This window comes from Panicum virgatum, chromosome 1N (genome assembly GCF_016808335.1).
Source record: "Panicum virgatum strain AP13 chromosome 1N, P.virgatum_v5, whole genome shotgun sequence".
Classification (NCBI taxonomy): domain Eukaryota; kingdom Viridiplantae; phylum Streptophyta; class Magnoliopsida; order Poales; family Poaceae; genus Panicum; species Panicum virgatum.
In genome coordinates, this window is record NC_053145.1 from 24,905,420 (window position 1) to 24,927,498 (window position 22,079).

Here is a 22,079-nt window from a genome sequence, read left to right on the forward strand (position 1 = left end):
GTAGCGCTGAGCGAACTCCCTCGCGTCGGCAGGAACTGAGCAGCAGTAGCGTATCCAAGAGGAAAAAGTAGAGAAGAGGCAAGAGTGAGTTCACAACTTGTACTCAACAAGTATAACACAAACTATGAGGCTCTAGGTTGGCTGACTCAACTGCATTAGCTTTTAAGTCTTGGCAAAATTTTATTAAATATAATTACTACAAGTTGATGAATTACCATAAACCCAATTACATAATAATTAATCAAAATTAATCATGTTACTACTGAGAACCAAACCGAAACCACCAAGGTAACCCCGAGAGGCACCCCCCTCGTCGGAAGGAGATAACCCCACTAATATAAAGGAGGATCTGGGCCGCTCATGACCGTGAGCACGGCTAGTATACTAGTTTTACACTCTGCAGAGGTTGCACATCTTTACCCACAAGTCGTGAGCTACGCTAGTTGTTCATCACACTTCCTTAGGTGAGATGACTAGCGACTCACTACGAGGCCGTTACAAAGGACACGTTGGTAAGGTGTAACCGCTAAGGATTCAGGCAATGCAATGATGGTGCCCACCTCGAGGTGTACGCAGACCAAGCCTCGTAGCCTGGGCACCATTGAAGCTCGACTCCCCTCTTGCCCCGTCGGTAAGTTACTCCTGAATCAAAATGGCCTAATTAGTAAGCCAAGACCGTCCCATTCCAGTCTTGTGGTAGCGCTGTTGTCCCAGGTTGTCGCTCTACGAACCGGTCCTTATGGAGAGTGGCCAACTAGGCAGTAAGCACCATGCTGGCCCCCTAAACCATGTTTCTAACAAAACCATTTTTAAACGAGACGTGAGCCACTCAAGCCACACAGAGGGCCACTCTCAGAATTAAGTTGCATATACCATTAATCAAATTAATTAAAAAGGACCATTATGTGTTATAGCGCGGCACCTAGAACAACTGACCAAAATGCAACCCAAGGATATATATAAATGATATAAAGTGGCTAGGAAAGTCCTTATAGGCATACTGAATTAAAATGCAATATGAAAATGTATTTAAAGTGATAGGTGTTGTTCATGTTATACTTGCCTTCCTCGTATTGCTCCTACTGCTGCTCAAACTGGTCGGAAGATGGCTGCTCCAGGTACTGGTACTGGGGCTCCTCAGATGGATCAGCGTCTACTCACGAACACATGGCCAAAACAAGGCACAACAATAAGCATACAAGCAAACACTAACAAAAGCTAAGAAACAGTATATCAATACACAGAAACAGCACACTAAACTAGTCTATAACTATTCTACGCATTACAACGATCGCGTGGATATAAAGAACGCCTAAAACGGAGCTAGAACGCAAAAACTAGAGCTAAAACAAGATCTAGGGGCTTATCTGCAAGAAAAACTAAGTTCCAGGGGCTTTCTGGGCAAAACCAAGGACTAAAATGTAATTAAAGGCTAGTTCTGGGGTCTAACTCGCAAAAAGACTAAACCTGGATGGTGGGTTCTATTCTGAGAAAAGCCAGGGGGGTCCGTGCAAGTTTTTGTTCCGAACTGTAAATACTTTTGAACATACTTGGAGTGCGGGTTGATTCTACTAAAGTGCAGGGGCTCTTTAGCAAATGAACCAGGCCGAACCGGTATCTTTGCATGTCGGCCGTTGGATCGGAATCGCGTGGCTCTGGTTTGATGGGATCCGGATCTAATCAGGGCCGTTCACCTCAGATCTGACGGCCCAGATTAGATCCGCGAGAGGGCGGCGGCGGAGCTCACCGGGGAAACCTTTCCCGCGGTGGCGCGGCTTGGGAGCTCGTCGGAGATGCCCAATCCGGCACTCCGGGGGTCAATCCGAGTGGGGCTTTGGCCTGGGATGGAGTACGCGGCATGCGTAATCCACCTGGGCCTTGTGCGCGGGGCGGGGAGGCTCGGGGCGGCGTGTGAGGCTGTGGTGGCGGGTCTACACGGCGGCGACACCGGTGTGCGCGCGTGCGAGCTGTGCTGGCTCGAGTCCGGCTGTGGTTTGGTCGAGGAGTGAGCGCGCGGCCAGGCGAACTCGCCTAGGGGCTCTAGGAGGCATGTGGGGGCACTGGCGTGGTGTGCGGCTGTGCAGGGCGGCGCTGGCGGCCGTGGTTTGCTGGCGGGCGGTGTTCTAGGCGCGGACGGGGCTACGGGCCTAAATATCCAGCGCAAAAGAAAGGAGGGGCCGACGTGATGCTCACCGAGGGGTTGTGGTGGCCGGAGTTGCGGCGTAGGGAGGTCGTCGGCGAAGTCCGGCGGCGGGTCGGCGCGGAGCTCGGTGACGGGGTCGGTACGGGGGTGCTCCGGGCTCCTGGGCTCCACGGGTCGATGTCTGGAGTCCCTGCGAAGCCAATGGAGGAGTCAGCTTGGCCAGAGCGGCACCGACTGCGGCCAATTGCCACGGCGGATGAGCTCACCTGAGATGGCGTCCGGGTTCGATTTCGGTGATGCTCAGACTGGAGTCGGGGCTGGGGGCTTCGGTGGTGCTCCTGATGTCGAGGCGGGGCTCCTGGGGTGGTTGGCAGGGGCCGGAAGGCTGTGGCGGGGCTGGTCCGCGGCGGCGCAGAGGAGCCTACGTGGCGGAGCTAGGCGAAGACGGCGGCTAGGGTTTGAGGTGGCAAGGGCGTGGAGGTGAGGGTGCAGGGGGGTTGCGGCGGGGTTTAAAGGGGGCGCCGGTGATTTCGGCGTGGAGCAGAGCGATAAGGATCCCGGCGATCTCGCCGGTGATCTCGGGCGGCTGTTGCGCGGAGCCGGAAAGGAAGGGGAGGGGAAGGTGCTGACGCGTGGGCCCGGCGTGGCAGCGGGTGAAGCGAGCGCGTGCAGTGCGGCGTGCGCTCCGCGCGGAGAGGGGCTGGCCGGTGCGCTGTGCGGGTGGAGCAGCCTAGGAGAGAGGGAACGCTGCGCGGGCATTCGGGCTAAGCGGGAGAGGAAACCGTGGGAGCGGGCTGGGCTCACTGGGCCGCGGGAAAGAGGGAGAGAAAGGAGCAGGCCGAACTGGGCCGCGGGGAAAGGGTGGGCCGGACGGGCTTGAGCTGCTGGGTTGGGTTTGGGTTTCCTATTGGGTTTCTATTTTCCTTTTCTATTCTATTTTCTACTTCTAAAACTAACAAACACATTTGAATTCAAAATCAAATTTGAATTCAAACCACACTCACTCAATTAAAAACTATGCATCGGCATGAATGCAACAACAAGATTTAAACCTACGGAAAATTTTAATTACTTGTGATTCAAGATTAGATTAAATGCAAGACTAATCACAATAAACCTTAGGAAAATTGAATAAAGCCAATTAAATTTATTACTTAAATACTGAAATTTGAATTAGGGTGTTACATCACCAAATATGGCAAATGATTCATTCTTGGGCTTCTTCTCCTTCTTTTGCTTATTCTTCTTGAACTTCTTCTCAATCTTCATAAGTTGATGGTGAGGCCCATCTTTGAGGAAGACCATATACCCCATTGAGTTGATTTCCTTCAAGCATTTGTTCATCTTCTTTACTTGCTTGTAGAGGTTGGGGTGCATTGGCTCTTTATCATCACTTGAGGAGCTTCTTGCATCCTCTTCTTCCTCATCACTTGAGCTACCTTTGATTGCCATCTTCTTCAACTTCTTGAGTTGCTTGCATGCAAGTGCATTATGTGTTGGTGAAGAAGATGGTGCTTTTATCTTGATGTCATTGCGTAGCTCATGGGCGATCACCTTGTTGAGGACTTGATTTGGTGTCATTGTGTCGAGCTCTTTCTCATATAGAATTGTGGTCACCAAATCATAGTCCGGCCTTCGGAGTGAGTGAAGGATCTTGCGAATGAGTTCCAAATCTTCAATTTGCTTTACACCTAAGGAATTTATCTCATTCACAAGAGTGTTCAAACGTGAGTACATAGATTCAGCATTCTCATCATCAAGTTGCTTAAAGCTATTAAGCTTATCAATGAGAACATGATATCTTTCATTGGCAACATCATCCGTGCCCTCATGGTTCTCAATGATAGTCTTCCATAGCATTTTAGCATTTTCTCAAGAATAAACCCGATTGAACACATTACCACTAAGAGAAGACAAGATTATGCATTTAGCGGTGACATCATATTGCTTCTCTTGTTGACCATTATTTTTTACACCTTCACTCAAAACTCTCCAAACGTTTAATCCCGTTGCTTGGAGATGGGCTTGCATCAAAACCTTCCAATGTTTGAAGCCCATGCCGTCGAACCATGGAGCGGGTCTAAAAGGATCCATCCTTTCCCCCTAAGGGCTAACTCACTTGGCGGAGAAGCCTACTGATCTAATGAGCCGGTAAACACAAATTTGCCAATGGAATTGGCTTTCTTTGTGACAGAAGTGAGTCCCGGCTCTGATACCAATTGAAAGTGATCGGATGCTCTAGCCTAAGAGGGGGAGGGGGTGAATTAGGCACAATTAAAACCTTAACCCATGGCTCCAACTAGTTTGCACAAAACTTAAACTAAAACAAGCTATCTTAGATGTGCAACTACGGTTCACCTTAGTGTGAAACCCTCATCCCAAAAGAGTTTTGCAACCTATAGTCAATCCTAGCAAGATACTACACTAAGAAAGTAAAGGCACACAAGTTGCAATATGAAATGAGGAAGCTTAAAAGGAGGGATGAGAGGAAGCGAACTCTCGAAATGAGGATTTATCCCGTGGTTCGGTTTGCCACAAAGGCGCCCCTACTTCTACGTTGTTGAAGCACTCACTAAGAGTATCACTTCCCGGCAATCAAGTCTCTTCCGTGAACACAATCACGGTCACCTTGATCCCGATCTTCACTAAGGGAGATTACCCACGAAGGAGGGGTCTTCATCCCCCACACAATATCATCGACACCGCTGCACACCAAGCCAGAGGGTCGTTGACTTGCTGGCAACCCACAAATTGCTCCAAGGGGCCGGTGCACCGTAATACAAGTGTGGTTCACTCTAGAACCAGCCACAAGGATCTCAACCTTGCTTGTTCACTCACTTATGAGATAATCTAGCACTCACACTTTACAAAGCTAGTGCTAAAACCTAAGGATATGATCAATGAGCTCTTGTATGGCTTGGAGGTGTTCTTGGGTGTGTATGAGATGTCTTGGGACTCCAGCAAGCTTCAAATGGCCGGGGGAACACATATATATAGGCCACCATGTCAAGAGAGCCGTTACTAGCCATTGGCCAGTTTTCTGCGTAGGCATCGGAACTTCCGGTGTATAGAGCATCGGTTCTTCCGGTCACTCTGCTCTCTAAAGTAACCGTTGGCTTCTCTGACACGCTGCAGCAACTTCAAGGACCACCGAATGAACCGATGCTAGGGCATCGGAACTTCCGATGACACTTGTCCTTCATATAGCCGATACACCTTGCTGACGTCATTGCACCGACGCATTACTCCGGTAGCCGTCGGATCTTCCGGTGCTGAAGGCTTGGCTGCTGCATGCTTGACATCGTCTCTGGAACATAGTACATTGAATGCACCGATGCTTAATTTGGCCTCGTCGGTTCAACCGATGCTTCACTCTTTCTTCACTTGATCTCCAGAGGTGCTCAGACTTGCATGGATGCTAGGGCGTCGGATCTTCCGACAACCATCGGATGCACCGATGCTTAGGCATCGGTTAAACCGGTGCCCCTATTTTCTACCAAACTCGTCCAATGCATCGCAGCAATCAATTGGATCCTTCAAATTTATTCTATCTCTGGATTTCCACTATGCTTTGACATCTCTACGGCAGATTGGACTTGTCATCTTGATGGTGGATTGGACTTGGCGTCTCGACGATAGATTAGACATTGCGTCTTGACGATGAATTAGACATGTTGACTCATATCCATGGGACCTAAAAACTCCTACAAGTGTGATCTCACAAACTTGTTAGTCCCATTGATTATGTTGTCACTCAATCACCAAGATCACAAACAATGGCCTAAATGGGACCATGTTCCTTAGGTAGGGATCGACTGCTCTGGAACTCGATGGTGCAAGGAACACAAAGATTTAGACAGGTTTGGGCTGCGAGTTGTGTAATACCCTAAGTCCTGTGTGGTGGTTTGTATTGCCTTAGGTGTTGATGATGTTTTGAGGGGGTCCCTGCCCGCCCTTATATATCCGGGGGGGACAGGGTTACATGCAAAGTCTTAGCCGACTATAGTTGGAGTCCTATTACAACACAAACAGGTAGTTTCCGTTGTACTACTGCTAGTTCTATGCCTATTCGGGTAGTTACAAGAGAGGTAAGGTACATCCATGAGCTATCCCTTACTCTAGAACATTTTATGCCTATAAGCAGTCCCGCTGCCCCGGGTCAGACAAGACCTCGAGCTCTTCGTAGCCGAGTCCTATAGGCGTCGAGTACTTGGCTAGGCGTCTTCGAGTACTTCAAGTAGCCAAAACATCCTTCTGGTTGCTTCTAGGCCTTCCTTCAGATACGTCGAGAAGTCCTCCAAGTACTTCGGGTTGCTTCGAGGCTGTGACGTGCTCAAGCCCCGAAATCTTGATCATATATGATGCGCGAAGTACTCGCGCTCCATATGGAGTAGCCCCCGAGCCTTAGGTTGAATCGCAGAATCAGGCTGAGGGTCACTTCAGTCTTTTTCCTTCATTATTTCCAACATTTGAAAATAAATCTTGATGCACATATCCCGTAGCCCCGGAGCCTTAAATCGAAATCCCTTATTCTGCGGGTAGCCCCCGAGCAAAGATTTGGAATTAAGGATTTAAGACGTTTAGATTTTATTCTTCAGAATATCTGTAGATTTAATCAGATTTGGTATCCGAAAAGACCCCTTTTTCGGGTAAAAAATCCCAAAAAAATAATTCGATTGGATACGCCACACTGATTGCACCCGAAATATCTTCAGAAATAAAATCCGGAATGTATATCCTTTAACTGTGCGCTCACATGGGACTGCACTGTATGGAGAATCTACATTATTATGCTCATGAATGCCGCCACTGTAGCATCATGGGTTGTCCTCCAGTAAGGACCCTTGCGGCTATAAAAGGTGGGAGAGAGGCCCTTGCTAAAAGCACCAGTATTCTAAAGCTATGACATGCGTTTGGTGCTCTTGCTCTCACCCTCCTGAAGCTTGTGTAGTCCTTTCCAACAAAAGATGCTAGAAGAGAACTTGCGAGTGACAAGAGAAGTCCCTGCTACCTCATCCTGCAACCCCCAATGCTCTCATCAGATCCATTTTGGACATGATGTCCTTGCATATTGCAATGAGGCAGGTTCTCTGTTGATGGGTTGAGTCTTGTTGTGTCACATCATTGGGGTTGCCGATTTCTGGGTGCCCAAGAACTGACATCTCTGGTAAGGAGACTTAATCTTGCCACAACATATTTAGTGTTTTACTCATCCATCCGAAGGGTGGGAGACCTGGGGGCACTAGAGTAGTGACTTCATACACGAGCGTGGTGCTCGGGTATGCGGGATCCTTTGGATATGACCGTGCTCCACGGTGTGACTGGGGTAGACGGCAGGTGGTGACAGCCTTGTCCGTCCGGCGTAACAGTGGTGTTACGTTTAGCGTACTCCCCGATGTTCGGGTTCAGTGTAGGAGTTCATGCAAAGAGGTAACGGGACTAGATGTACTCCGGTGCGGGACCTTCTCCCCGCTATCCCATTTTCCTGGCACCTGCAGTCCTAACCATGATCTAACATGACCCCAGCTTTGGATAGAAGCACTAGGACACCTAACCTAGCCTAAGCTCCAGCTGACTTGATGTAGGATAGAGTAGTTCTTTGTTTTATAGTTTCTCTCCTTTATTCCTTCCTCTTGGAGTGTGGATGTGTGCTGTGTCACATTACCCTTGCTTATTCTTTATCTATACTTACCCCTGTTAGAGTATTGCCTATTGCTTGAGGCACAATGTCATGGTTAATGTTGAGTACAATACCTTTGCCGCTGCCGTCCTTTGGGACACAAATAAATGATGATACCCTTACTCTCTGGGTGAAATGCTACAATGGTATATCCGTGCGCTTGCGGATCAATCTGTAATCGTATTGATTATACCACAAGTGTGGAACCCCTTGGGTGCAATTGCTAGGATGGGTTCGGCGCCCTCATTTCTAGTGATTGCACTAAGGACAGCCAACAGGCATTTCTGGCGCTGTTGCTAAGGATTAACCATTCCTAGTAATTGCGCTAAGAAATATCAACAAGTATTTCTGGCGCCGTTGCCGGGGACGGCATGTGAACAAAGATATTGTGCTCATATTATTAACTTAGACCTTGTACTCAGGATATAGTCTTTACTCTTTCAGGCTAATGTCACTTTATGTCTTCTTTTATTTTTGATTTGAAAGAAGATAGGGGTAGTGTATGACCGGTTTCTCCCTACTGGAAAACTACACAGACAATCCAGAGAGGCTCGTGAGAAGGGCACGACCTCGCGTCGTTCCTCCTCTCGCTATCCTCCCGGCACAGAAACCCATTTCGAAAGCACCACTTGTTCTTGATGCTATGGCTGAAAAGACTCTCCGCGAGTTCTTCGTCCCCTCCATCGACAATATGGCCACTGGCCCCAACATCAATGTTGGGGACATGAACTTCAAGCTCAAATCAGGCCTCATCAACATGGTGCCGGCTAGCCCATTCTGTGGCAAGCCAAATGAGGACGCAAATGCACATTTGCAGAATTTTCTGGAGCTGTGCGACACCGTTGTCATACGGGGTGTCGCTGCTGATGTTGTAAAGCTTCATCTGTTTCCCTTTTCCCACCTAGGGAAGGCAAAACAGTGGTTTTATAAAGAAAAGGACATTGACACCTGGGCCCAATGCTCCAAGGCGTTCCTCGCAAAATTCTTCCCGCTTGGCAAAACAAATGCCCTGCGCGGGAGAATTTCAAGTTTCCAGCAGACAGGGATGGAATCCATCCCAGAAGCTTAGGAGAGGCTGCAGGAATACATCCTGGCCTGTCCTCATCATGACATGGACGAGTGGCTTGTCCTGCAAAGCTTCTACAATGGGCTCACAACGACATCTCGAGCCAATATTGATGCCGCTGCTGGAGGAGCCTTCCTTGACCTGACCATATCCAAATCCAAAGAATTGGTCGAGAAGATGGTCTCCAATCAGGGGTGGAGCAATGAACGACTCCAACCCCGCACCAAATGCTTGCATACCATCAAAGAGATGGATATGATTGCCACGAAGCTGGACCTCCTAATCAAGAAGATGGAGGAAGGGAGCAAACAACCGATCCATGCTCCCGTTTACGCCATGGGTTCGCACTTCGCGTGCGAAGTCTGTGGTAATGAAGGACACTTGGGGAACGACTGCCCCGAAACCCGTGAAGACTGCGCCTACCTCAACAACAACAACAACGGGTACTGTCCACAACAAGGAGGCCAGGGGTGGAACCAGCCACGTCCACCTTTTCATGGAGGTAATAATTACAACTCTTCTTTCAATTCAAATTTCAATTCAAACCAACCTCCCTTGAGAGAACTTCTTGGCCAAGTTAAAATCAACGAAAATATAAATAAAAAGCTTATGGCCAATGACAAATCCCTGGAAAGTTTAAATGTTAAGCTTGAAGCTTTGTCTTCTACTCTTAAAAACTATTTAAGTTTCAATAAAATGATCAAAACCCAGATTGCACAAATTGCTGCTTCGTTACCTGCTGTTGAGAGCGGGAGGATCCCGGGACAACCCGAGTCTCCCGTTGAAAATGTCAGCATGGTGTCTACTAGACGGGATAACTCGTCCCGGAGGCCACCACGCAATAACCATGCAGGTAGGTACTATCCCCTAAGGAACGACGTTTGGGATGGCATGGTGGCAGCGGTGCAAGAGGATCCAGGGTTCCCCATGATCAGCTGCTCAATCTACATCAAACACTTCGAGCCATGCCTATGCGATTTGGGGGCAAGCGTGAATATAATGCCCAAGGTAATATATGAAGCACTTGAATATCCTGCTCCTTCCCGAACAACTATGCTTGTACAGTTTGCAGATTCAACCATTCGGTATCCTGAAGTGATAGCCGAACATGTTTTCGTACGAGTACGAGACTCTTTCGTCCTTGCCGACTTTGTGGTAATGGATATGGAGGGCGACCACGGAGTTGACCTCGTACTTGGGCGACCTTTTCTAAGGTCTGCCAAGGCAAGGATCGATGTCGGAAAGGGAGAAATCTGTTTTCGTGTCGGAAGGGAGGATATGTTTTTCAGGTTCAAGAAGAAGGAAGAGCAGCGCTTCATGATCCAACAAGACAGTGAAGGGCAAGCACTCTGGGGTCCACCAGAACCCCAGCCAGAACAACGACCCTCCGCACCTAAAAGAAAGAAGAAGGAAAAGAAGGTGTGGCAGAAGGTCGAGAGTTCGGCCTCATCCAGTTCTCCAGGACGAGCCGTCGAATGGTAAGAATGATGGACAAAAGTCGTGCACATCGGACTTTAAACGACGCGCCCTTGCCAAAGGTAAATTGGTATTTATCTCATATTTGCTTTCTCCCCTTTTCAATATTTTCTTTGCACCTTATTTGTTTTTCTCCACTGCATGTTTGAAATTTTCAAAATTGTTTTCCGCATGCTGGAATTTTTCTAGAATTTTTCCCTTTTTACAAAAAGACCAAAAATATTTTCTGAGTTTTAAAATCCTTTGGGAAAAATAATTTGGATATCTTTTCGAGCAAACTTTTGGCCGTGCACCATATTTCCAAAGTTCATAACCATTGAGGAAGCATCCGGCCAAAGGGGGGCACCAGGGGGCCCACCCTGGGGCCGGCCGACCCCACAGGTCGGCCGACCCAAGACCAACGGCTCCTGGGCCCCACCTTCTCCAACGGCTACCTGACCGTTGTGTCTGGCTCTTCCTCGGGTGCACTCGCCCAAATTCCTTTTAATAGAGGCCGAGAGAGGGTTGATGAGCTCTCCTGCTCACTCTCTCCTCTCTCACTCCCTCTCACACATTCTTGCTCAGGTTTCCTTTGGATTTTGACTCAAGTTTGATTGCAAGAACACTCTCTCTCTCATTTCTTTGCTGCAAGATTGATCACATATTTGGAGGAACAACTTTTGGGTAAGAATTTCATTTTTATTTCACTAACATAACCCGAATTGAGTTGTTCTCGTTCGTTCTTGTTCGTTCTTGTTGCAAGCATGAGAGGTGCAGGGCGGAAAATTTCCGGAGCTCTCAAGAGGATGACAAGGTTGGGCTCGTCCCATTCGCAGAGCAAGTCGAGCTCTCATCATTCCCCCGAACCTGCACCAACACCGACTACAATGGATTATGAGCAAGACAAACAAGAAGAATAGTTCGAGGAGCAAGCTGCAGAACCGCAAGCTGAGGACATGGAGATAGATGAAGATGATGCACCATACCTCAACTTGCAAGATGACCGCAAGTGTCAAGCCTACGCCATGATCAAGAATCGAAGCTTTGGTCATACCAGAGCCTTCGATCCGGACCTTCTCGAAAAAACAGGTATGGACGTTGACTTCGCTCGTGTTTGGCATGCGGTTGGATGGGATGGTTTTGTGCCCGTTAAGGAGAATGGTTCTCGTCTCCTCACCATCCAGTTTCTTTGCACTCTTCAGGAGGTGGACGATGGTGTTTCTTTCTGACTTTTTGGAGTTGAACTCTATTTTAATTGGAGAAATTTCAGTCACCTCCTTGGTTTTAGCGCGTGCTTGCCGACTTCCCTTGCAAAAGCTTGCCGCGGTTTTGATCGACATGAGTTTTGGGGTTTGATTTCGGGTCAAGTTGTTCATGGCAAGTTTGCACCTCGGTGCAATGACATTCAATATCCGACTCTTCGTTTCATGCACAAGTGGGTGGCTATCACTCTCTTTCCAAGAGATGATCCACGACCAGTGCGGAACGATGAGTTGATGATATTATATGCCATGGTCAACAAAATCCGAATCTCCCCCGCACAAGCAATGGTTAAGCAATGGCTCACAAATTTTCGGATGACGGGTCCTATTGAATGCACTTCTTTGGTTACCCGCATCGCATCAAACATGGGAATCTTAGATGGGAACCCCGTTCCCTTCATTGAGGAGGCCCGTGTTATGATCGATGAGGCATACTTGGTTCAAGGTCACACGCTCAAGAAAGGCCCGGATGACTCCTTGATTTTCTTTTCGCTTGGTTATGCAAATGAAATCCCGTTGCCAAATGCGGGGTATCATTTGTATAACTGTCGTTCGCTAACCATCCCTCTTGTTCCACAAGAGGAGAGCCACCGACATAGTGTTTTTGGTCTTCCTGACAGGGTTACAAGAAGCAGGGCTAGAAAATCAAGCAGAGTGCCAGCTCCACCGAGTGGGCACGGCAGGCCTCAGGGCACCGGTCTACCAGTTCCAGCTCCAGTGGTCCCCCGTGACGTACAGCTTCGTCCAGAGGCTTCGCCACTCTGACTCGGCAGATGGGCGAGCTGAACATGCGCACCACTAACATTGACAAGTTGCTGGGCCAGCACATCGAGTCAACTCAAAACTGGCAGTGATACACAGGCGAGAGGATCTGCAACCTGGAGCAGCAACAGCAGCAATCCCAGCAGCAACAGCTAGCTTAGGGGAGGACCCCCATGAGAGGTACCTTGTATCAAACTCTACCTTTACCGCTTTTCAAAACCTTGCATGAAACCAAACAAAAATTTGCAAAATTCTGAAAATCCAAAAAAATTTGCATAACTAAAATCAAATAAAAATTGACAAAACCTATAAAAACCCAAAAAATATTTACTTGCTTCCCAGTATGTGTAGTAAGTAGGTGTAGTTTTTCTTTGTTGAGATGATGAATAGTTGCTCTGTTAGTTCCTTTCATATGCCTAGTTACAACCTTGTGCTCTACCTAAGTTTTGAGTTTGGTGGCTAAATTGTTCAAACCTTAAGCTTGAAACTTGTGGGTAGCAAAAGAGCAGAATTCAAATCTAGGTTGTTGTGGGTTATGATATGGCTGAAAAGAGTTGCTATCATCTTCTCCTACGTGATTCTTGATATCCGGAGTATTTCTTTTCAAAAATACAAAAATAAAATAAAGTTCCTCGGTGATATGCAATTCCTATCCAGAGCCATATGACTTACAAGTTTGAAAAGCCTTTTCTACATATGTAATTTGTCTTCTCATTGAGCTTTGTCAAATTGTTGTGACCCATTATGAGAATCACTTCATACGCCCATGATCAAGATCACGTACACGTCCACACACATGCTATACTTCTACACCTGGAAGATAGCAAGTACATCCCCCATCCATCCACAAATAAAACTCCAAGATGTGCCATGTTTATCTCTCTCCAAAGTTATCATCATAATGTATGGGCTATACAAAAAGAAATAAAAGATGCATACCCAAAGAAGGTATGCCACATGCCAACAAGGCATGTCAAAAAAAAGAGAAAAGATGCATACCCAAAGAAGGTATGCCACACACCCACAAGGTGTGTCAAAAAAGAGAGAGAGAGAGAGAAAAAGAAAATATAGCCCATACCAAAAAAATTACAAGGGAAAGAGAATTCATATAAAGGAGTTCTCATCCATCATCCACCAAAAATATCCACACACTTGCACATCTTGATCAAGGCTTATGACTTGTTTCTCCTTTGGATCCGGTCTTTGACTTAGCGAAATATGAGAAGCAAGGTTGCCATCATATCCTCCATACCTACATATCCACCAAAAAGAAGCCATTAGAAGTAGGGTGGAAAAAGAAAGGCGCATAAAAAAAGGCCTTGGTAAGGAATGAATCACATTTGAGCAATCCGAGAGATCACCCAAGGAACTTACAAATTTCTTTTCAAAAACTTTATAAAACCTCCGGATTGACGGTTGAACAAAGGAGTGGTAAGTGGTACTCTACAAGCCGTTCTGACCCTCAACCGCCAAAGATGAGGATGATGCTATAAGCCCCACAGGAGTAAGGTAAAAGGTGCGAACAAGGCCAACTTATTCAGAATAAAGGTAAGAACACTCGGTTGTGCCTTGGGCATAAGACAGGAATGCGACATTGTAGCAACTCCTGATCAACAACCTAAGTCTAAAACTTTGTTCGGGACGAGCAAAGGGCTAGCTTGGGGGAGTTGTTGATGGTGCTTAAGGGCCATCTTCACCCGTCAACTATACTCAATAATAAAGGAAAACTACATGTCTTACTCGCATATTTGTATCACTAACCTTGCTCCACAGTTGTTTTCGAGTTTTGTACATTTCAGATGAGCAGGAGCGGAATAAGACGAAAACACGCAGCAAATGCGATACAACTACATAGAATATCTCGTCCGGCGTCACCCACTTACAAGGAGGGCCCATCGGGCAGAACAAACGGGCTTGCCACGAATAATGCATACAAGGAAAGATATCAGGGCCCACATGTCAGCCTGGCAGACAAGGATAAGGACGAGAGGCGGCCAGGTGGGGCCGGTCGACCCCCTGGGTCGGTCGAACCTGTCCGGCCTCCCGTCCAGGTGCATTTCGAGGAGGAGTCGGCCCCAAGTCTCCTGATTACCTTCCATACATGCATTTGGCGGGAACCGACCTCCACTAGTATAAATAGGGTCCCCTCTCACCCCTCACACACACACACTTAATTCCATTCTCTCCAAGAAGGCTCTCCTATCTCTTGCTCTCTTAACTAGGTAGTGGAGCTAGGTGAAAGCATCTAGGTCCCTAATTTGAGTTTTGGTAATAAATGACAACGGTTTGTGGATTAACGATTTCATTTGAGATAATAAGTATAGGTTGTCCACGGATGAAAGAGATTTGGTTGTGAACATGTGGAGTTTTGGAGATGATGAGCAAAGCTCGTGCTCAAGGCAAAGGTATAAAATAGAGGTTTTGTATTTTACCGGTCACAAGGTGTGTAGAGGATGAAAAGTGTCCGGATTTGTTGGATAGATAGCCGTACTATCAAGAGGGGTCGAGTACTCGTGCTTGACTAGTCGTTAGTGCCATTTTGCTCAAAATATCTAGGTGCATGCATGAGGGCTAACGATGTTTTGAAAAGTTTTGAAAAAGATCAAGTTTGAGAGCTGACTGCACAAGCGTGGACAGTCCGCTCCATGGAGTGCGGACGGTCCACACTCGTACCAGAGAGCATGTTTGGCTCTGGTGGAAATTAGATGTGACTGGCGGACAGTCCGGCCCAAGTGGGCGGACGGTCCACAGCTCTAACTCAAATTGTACCAGAGAGGGTGTTTTCTCTAGTTGAGGTTATGATCTGTGCGGCAGACGGTCCGTCCCATGGGCGCGGATGGTCCACCGGCTTTTTGACAGTTTGTACCAGAGACATTGTTGTCTCTGGTGGATTTCAAGGATGAAAGGCGGACGGTCCGTCCCTAGGGTGCAGACGGTCCGCAGGCCGTTTTCAAAGTTGTACCAGAAACGATGTTCGTCTCTGGTGGTGTGGAACACATAACTGCGTACGGTCCGCCCCTGGGCACGGACGGTCCGCCAGGGCTGTAACGGCTAGTTCTGACACGCATTAAATGCACTCTGACTCGCTGGTTTATAACGGCGGACGGTCCGGTTTTTGAACCGCGAACGGTCCGCGACTTCGTAGAAAAGAGTGTAACGGCTAGTTTTTGAAGGGATGTCTATATATACCCAATGCTCGGCCATTGGGTCACTCTCTTGGCCATTTGGACTGCTTACTTGACACTATAGAGCTAAGGCATCCCTCTCTCACACACAGTTGCTTAGAGATTGCATTCTTGAGGGTGTGAGGGCTTCCTAGTGCATTGCATCAAGAGTTTGAGCTTTGTGGCACTAGGGAAACATCAAGCAAGCGTCATCGAGTTGTTACTCTTGGGAGTTGCCACTGCCTAGACGGCTTGGAGAAGAGGATTTCGTGGAGCTCCTCCAAGGAGATTGTTGAGGAGCCCCTATTTCGGTTGTGAGAGGTCTTGTGCTCACCTCACCGGAGTGATGAAGAGCAACTCTAGTGGAATCGAGGTGTGGAACGGTTCCTTGATTCAAGCCGGCTCAAGATCAAGAGGTTCTTGATAGAGGAGCGGTTGATTCTTGGAATCCACCTCAACGTGGATTAGGGGTGACCGGCAAGTCATCGACACCACGGGATAAATTCGTTTGTCAAGCTTGGTTACCTCTCTTGCTCACTTTAATTTTTGTTTTTACTTTGAGCAATTTACTTTACTAGAGCTTGATTTGTATCTTGTCACCCTAGGTTGCAAACCCATCTAGAGATAGTAGTAGCATGACATAGGAATTTCCTTTTTTACTATTTAAATTTCTCTAGTGTTGTTGGTTTTAGATTTTAAACCGCCTATTCACCCCCCTCTAGTCAGTGTTCTTGATCCTACAAGTGGTACCAGAGCTAAGTACTCCATTAATTGCGGATTTAACCATCTTGAAGTAGAACAATGACTAGTGATAATGGGATTCATGTTGGGAAGCCACCGTTTTTTTATGGGAACAATTATGATTATTGGAAGACTAGGATGTCGGCTCATCTCAAAGCCATGAGTAGAAAGCTATGGAGAGTAGTAAGTGATGGATATGTCATTTTGGACTCAATGAAATTGACACCCCTAGATGAGGAAAATGAGATACTAAATGATCAAGGGGTTAATGTGCTCTTTAGTGCTCTTGATGTGACTGAATTTAATAGAGTCAAGAGCCTCACAAATGCAAATGACATATGGAAGAAACTCATGGAAATTCATGAGGGCACATCAAGTGTGAAGGAGGCCAAGTTATATTTGCTTAAGGGCAATTTTAGTGAATTTACCATGAATAAGGATGAGAGTATAGCCGAAATGTTCAACCGGCTAAATGACATTCTGAATGACCTCAAGAGACTTGGATTTGAGGTACCAGATGCGGATTTCAACCACAAGTTTATTAGATGTCTTCCGGAAAGATATGACACAATTGTGACCTTACTTGTAAGGTCAAATGTGAAGACTGCAACTCCCACACAAATTTTGGGAGAAATTCTCACCCATGACATGTTCAAGAAATCTCAAGATGAAGCACATGGGGGAGAAATTGATATGAAAAAGAAAAATGTGGCATTCAAAGCTCAAGATAGCAAAAATGAAGAAGAAAGTGGGGGCCAAGAAGAAGAATCGGATGAGGAGATGGCTCTCTTTGTCAAGAGATTCAATAGAATGATGAGCAAGAAGAACTTTGGCAAGAGAGGTCAATCATCAAGAAAAAATCCTTTTGTGGACAAGACTTGCTTCCAATGTGGTGAAGTAGGTCATATCATTGTCAATTGTCCAAACAAGAAAGATGACAAGAACAAGAAGGACAAGAAAAATGATGAAAAGAAGAAGAAGAAGTTAATCAAGAAGAAGAAGAATGGTCAAGCTTATTTTGTTGAATGGGATTCTGATGCAAGCTCCGATGATGATGATGATGATGACAAGCCATCCATGGGAGTTGCCGGGATCGCCATCAAGGAGGCTCCATCACTCTTCTCTACACCACATTGTCTTATGGCAAAGGGTGGTGCAAAGGGACAACAAGATGGTGAACTTGATGAACTTTCATATGATGATCTTGTTGAAATGCTCAATGATGCTGATGAATTCATGACAAAGGAAAAGGCTAAGTTGAAGAACTTGAAGTTGAAGTTTACTTCTCTTCAAGATTCCTATGAGGAGCTAAAGACTTCTCATGAGAATCTCAAAGAAACTCATGAGAAGCTTGAGGAAGCTCACAATACCTTGCTTAATCATGAAAGAAAAGTAACATTGAGCATTGATGTTAGTTGTGATTTAATTGATGATAAACCTTGTGGCTCTAGCTCTACTAGTTTTTTTTGCACCAAAATTGATAACCCATCTTGCAATGAATCTCATTATGGAAAATGATTTGTTAAAGAAAGAGATTACTTGCTTGACTAATGATTTGAGAAAGTGCTAAGATAGTAGAGCCAAGTTTAATCATTGTTGGGCAAGCCAAAAGTTCACCTTGAACAAGCAAGGGTTTGGATACATTCCTAAGAAAGGGAAGAAGGCTTTTGTGCAAACCAAAACTACTTTTGTGAAGAGTAGTGGTAAGTCATATTGTGAAAAATGCAAGAAGGTTGGTCATGTTGAGAAGAATTGCACCAACAAGAAAGTCATATCCTTTGATTCAAGTTACATTCTTATGAGAAATTCAAATGGCAATGTTAGTGCAAAATTTGTTGGGATACCTATAGATGGTGCTAAAAAGAATGCCATTTGGGTGCCACAAGTCTTGGTCACTAACGTTCAAGGACCAAAGAAAGTTTGGGTACCTAAAAGAGCTACTTCCTTTCTGTAGGTGAATTACAAGTCCGGAGGAAGACATTGTGTGCTTGATAGTGGATGCACTCAACACATGACCGGAGATCCAATGATGTTTTCCTCTTTAGATGAGAATGTGGTTGGCTATAGTGACATCATCTTTGGTGACAATAGCCGGGGCAAAGTCAAAGGAGTTGGTACAATTCCTATCTCAAGTGATCATTCTCTTTCAAAAGTATTGTTGGTTAATTCTCTCAAGTTTAATCTCTTATCGGTCACTCAACTTTGTGATTTTGGATATAAGTGTAGTTTCACTAAAGATGATGTTGTAGTGACTAGCTTGGATGGAAAAAATCACATCTTTACGGGATTTAGACATGAGGATGTATATCTTGTGGATTTTTCTACTAAAGAGGCAAACTTGTCCACTTGCTTATTCACTCAATCATCTTTGGGTTGGTTATGCCATAGAAGGCTTGGTCATGTTGGCATGAAGCAACTCAACCGACTTTTGAAGCATGACTTAGTAGTTGGCTTGAAGAATGTGAAGTTTGAAAAAGATAAGTTATGTAGTGCATGTCAAGCCGGAAAGCAAGTTGCAAATACTCATCCCACTAAGAGTGTCATGTCAACCGAGAGACCATTGGAATTATTGCATATGGATTTATTTGATCCTACAACATATAGAAGTATTGGTGGGAATTGCTATTGTCTTGTGGTAGTGGATGATTACTCAAGATATACATGGGTTTTCTTTCTTCATGACAAGGCCGATACATATGACACATTCAAGAAATTCTTGACAAAGGCCGAAAATGAATTTGAGCTCAAGGTGAAGAAAGTGAGGAGTGACAATGGAAGTGAGTTTAGGAACACAAGAGTTGAGGAATGGTGTGATGAGAAAGGAATCAAGCATGAATTCTCAACCAAGTACACTCCGGAACAAAATGGTCTTGTTGAGAGGAAAAATAGAACCTTGATTGATATGGCAAGATCAATGCTCTCCGAATACAATGTTTCGGATAGCTTTTGGGCCGAAGAAATCAACACGGCTTGTCATGCCTCTAATAGATTGTATTGCCATAGATTTCATAACAAGACTCCATATGAGTTGCTCATTGGAAGAAAGCCAAATATCTCATATTTTAGAGTGTTTGGTTGCAAATGCTATATTCTCAAGAAGGGAACTCGGTTATCAAAGTTTCAAAGCAAATGTGATGAGGGTTTTCTTCTTGGGTATTCATCTTGTAGCAAGGCTTATCGGGTCTACAACAAAACACATGGCATTGTTGAAGAAGCATATGATGTTGAGTTTGATGAAACCAATGGGTCTCATAATGAACAAGAAAATCTTGATGATGTAAGAAGTGATGGTTTGAGAAATGCAATGAAAAATATGTCAATTGGTGATGTTACACCAAGAGAAGAAGATGAAGATGGTCCTTCTATCTCTATTAGAGTGAATCCTTCAACTTCTATCTCAAATGATCAAGCACAACAAATTGTACAAGATTCAAGTAATGATAATTCTCAAGTACAAGATCAAGTTGGATCATCTAGTGCACCTTCTCCATCAACTCAAGAACCCATTGTTCCTCAAAGAATTCATCATATTCTTGCAAAGGATCACCCGGTGGATCAAATCATGGGTGATATTAGTAAGGGTGTCCAAACTCGATCTCGCATTGCTTCATTTTGTGAACATTGTTCTTTTGTATCTTTTCTTGAACCTAACCATGTAGATGAAGCATTGAGAGATCCGGATTGGGTGAATGCTATGCATGAAGAATTAAATAATTTCTCCCGGAATCAAGTTTGGGATCTAGTTGAGAGGCCCAAGAATTATAATGTTATTGGCACTAAATGTGTCTTTAGAAACAAGCAAAATGAAGATGGAATGGTTGTGAGAAACAAGGCAAGATTGGTAGCTCAAGGCTTCACTCAAGTCGAAGGTTTGGATTTCGGTGAAACTTTCGCTCCCGTTGCTAGATTAGAAGCTATTAGAATTTTATTAGCTTATGCTTGCTCTCACAACATAAAACTTTTTCAAATGGATGTGAAAAGTGCTTTCTTGAATGTCAAGAATAGTGAACTTGTTTTTGTTGAGCAACCTCCCAGTTTTGAAGATCCCAAGAAGCCAAATCATGTATACAAGCTCTCTAAAGCTCTTTATGGTCTTAAGCAAGCTCCATGAGCTTGGTATGAAAGATTGAGGGACTTTCTTATCTCTAAGGGCTTCAAAATTGGTAAGGTTGACACTACTTTGTTCACTAAAGAAATTGGTAAGGATTTGTTTGTTTGTCAAATTTATGTTGATGATATTATCTTTGGTTCAACTAACCCAAATTTTTGTGAGGAATTTGGTGAAATGATGTCTAGGGAATTTGAGATGTCCATGATTGGTGAATTGAGTTTCTTTCTTGGACTTCAAATCAAGCAACTCAAGGAAGGCACCTTTGTGTGTCAATCAAAATATGTGAAGGATATCTCGAAGAAATTTGGTATGGAAGATGCAAAACCAATCAAGACTCCTATGGCCACCAATGGGCATCTCGACCTAGATGAGGGAGGTAACCCAGTTGACCAAAAGCTTTACCGTTCTATGATTGATAGTTTGCTTTATTTGACCGCATCTAGGCCCGACATCATGTTTAGTGTTTGCATGTGTGCACGATTTCAAGCCCCATCTAGAGAATGTCATTTGACCGCCGTCAAAAGGATCTTGAGATACTTGAAATATACTCCTAATATTGGCTTATTGTATCCCAAGGGTGCTCATTTTGATTTGGTTGGATTTTCGGATTATGCGGGGTGCAAGGTTGATAGGAAGAGCACTTCCGGTGGTTGCCAATTTCTTGGAAGATCTCTTGTTTCTTGGTCTTCAAAGAAGCAAAATTCCGTGGCTCTTTCAACCGCCGAAGCGGAATATATTTCGGCCGGAAGTTGTTGTGCACAATTGTTATGGATCAAGCAAACTCTTCTTGACTACGGTGTGAAATTTGATGAAATTCTCTTGTTGTGTGATAATGAAAGTGCCGTGAAGATTGCTACTAATCCGGTTCAACATTCAAGGACCAAGCATATTGATATCCGCCATCATTTTCTTAGAGATCATGTGAACAAGGGTGATATCAAGATTGATGGTATTGGCACGGATGATCAATTAGCCAATATATTTACCAAGCCTTTGGATGAATCTCTGTTTTGCAAGTTAAGAAATGAGTTAAATATCATTGACTTCTCAAATGTGGCTTGAAAACTAGCACATGTGGCATATGGTTCTTTCATGCACACTTTGTTTCATTTTTCTGAATTTTTGAGGTATTTTTGAGCCATTTATGAGTTTTCATGATTTTACTCGATTTATTTTTGAATTCTTGTTGTAACTTGCTCATATGAGCCTTTTTGAAGGTTTTCATGCAAGATTTGAGATTTTTGGATTTTTATATGAGCAATGATCCCAAATTGAAGTTGGAATTGAGAAAGTTGGCAAAATTCTGGGCTGTCTGAAATTTGGTACAGCGGACGGTCCGCGGGTAAGAGGCGGACAGTCCACCGTTCATGAGACTTGTTCACCAGAGGCTCTGCAGAGAAGTTCTCAACCGCAAAATTATACTGCGGACGGTCCGCCAAAGGACCGCGGACAGTCCGCCTGTGTTGGGAAGAATTTGCCAGGGGCAGTTTCAGTCGGGTGTTAGTGTAAAAATTCATAAGCGGACGGTCCGCCAGGATACCACGGACAGTCCGCGACTGGACAGAATGGTGGGGTCGGCCAGACTTGACTTATAATGGGTGTCCCTCTCACTCCCCCCCACCAAACCGCACACCTCATCCAAAAGCTCTCTCTCTTTCTCTCTCAAGCACGTGGGGGAGACGACAAGGTCAAGGC

General features: G+C 45.3%; 1 non-coding gene across 1 annotated transcript; it reads right to left on the reverse strand.

Annotated features, from left to right (window-relative positions):
- Nucleotides 1-8,827: 8,827 nt before the first annotated feature.
- Nucleotides 8,828-8,936, reverse strand: LOC120657814. Its single transcript, XR_005668349.1, has one exon. It is a non-coding gene; the product is annotated as a small nucleolar RNA R71 (small nucleolar RNA).
- Nucleotides 8,937-22,079: the final 13,143 nt, after the last annotated feature.